This window comes from Frankliniella occidentalis, unplaced genomic scaffold (assembly GCF_000697945.3).
Source record: "Frankliniella occidentalis isolate FOCC.00 unplaced genomic scaffold, Focc_3.1 Scaffold16, whole genome shotgun sequence".
NCBI classification, from domain to species: domain Eukaryota; kingdom Metazoa; phylum Arthropoda; class Insecta; order Thysanoptera; family Thripidae; genus Frankliniella; species Frankliniella occidentalis.
This window is the reverse complement of record NW_026267146.1, coordinates 599,362-600,211: the sequence shown is the minus strand read 5'-3', so window position 1 is coordinate 600,211 and position 850 is coordinate 599,362.

Genomic DNA, 850 nt, shown 5'->3' with positions numbered 1-850 from the left:
TCTCTCTCTCTCTCTCTCTCTCTCTCCCACTTGAGTACGCACAGGCACGCACAGGCTGTGCCCCAAGGCAGGCCGGCCGGACCTCGGTCACAGTAGTAGAGCTCCATGGGTGGGCAGCTCAAGCCGAACAGCTTATCCACTAAAATCGATGCGGCTCCAAACGAGCGGGTCCCTCAGCATAATTAGTCGCATATGGACGCCTCTCGTACGCACGCATTTCGAAACGTCATAATTTAACAGTCCTTATCCAGAACGGCCTAGATTAGTGTTTTTTCTTGCCCCCAATCGTTTACCGTTTTAGAGGTTCACCCGCTTCTGCACCGCTCATTATTGGGGTGGTTTGCGGTCGTTTCGCTGGCGGCGCTTTTTTGACACCTTTCGTGCGGCCTTTCATTTAGACAGGTGGTTGTCGACAGGTTGATGACCACCCTCAGCATAGCAGACGCGCAGAACTTGGGATCGTCTCGGTTCAACGAGGAATTTCAATCTGAAATTCAAAGTTTAGTGCATAGCGAGATCAAAGCCCTTTCCAGCCACGAGCATGCATACTTCCAACTCCCGTCCGCAGCACTAATGCTCGTCGCCCCCGGTCTCGCCTCTGGCACAACAGATTGCAGAGTGGACAACCTTAACGCCTGCTTCTCCTCCTTCTTCGCGCCTTCCTCTCGATTGCGAAAAAATAAATCCATTATCGTCAAGGTCCTCCGCAGTGTGCGCGCACACGAATGTGTCTGTGCTTGAGTATATGTGTGTGAGAGAGAGAGATATGAGTGTATGACCGTTCAATTTCTTACTAGAGTCCAAACTTCGTATGGCTTTCTCGCGCGTTGTCTGACCGGGCCGGCCAATC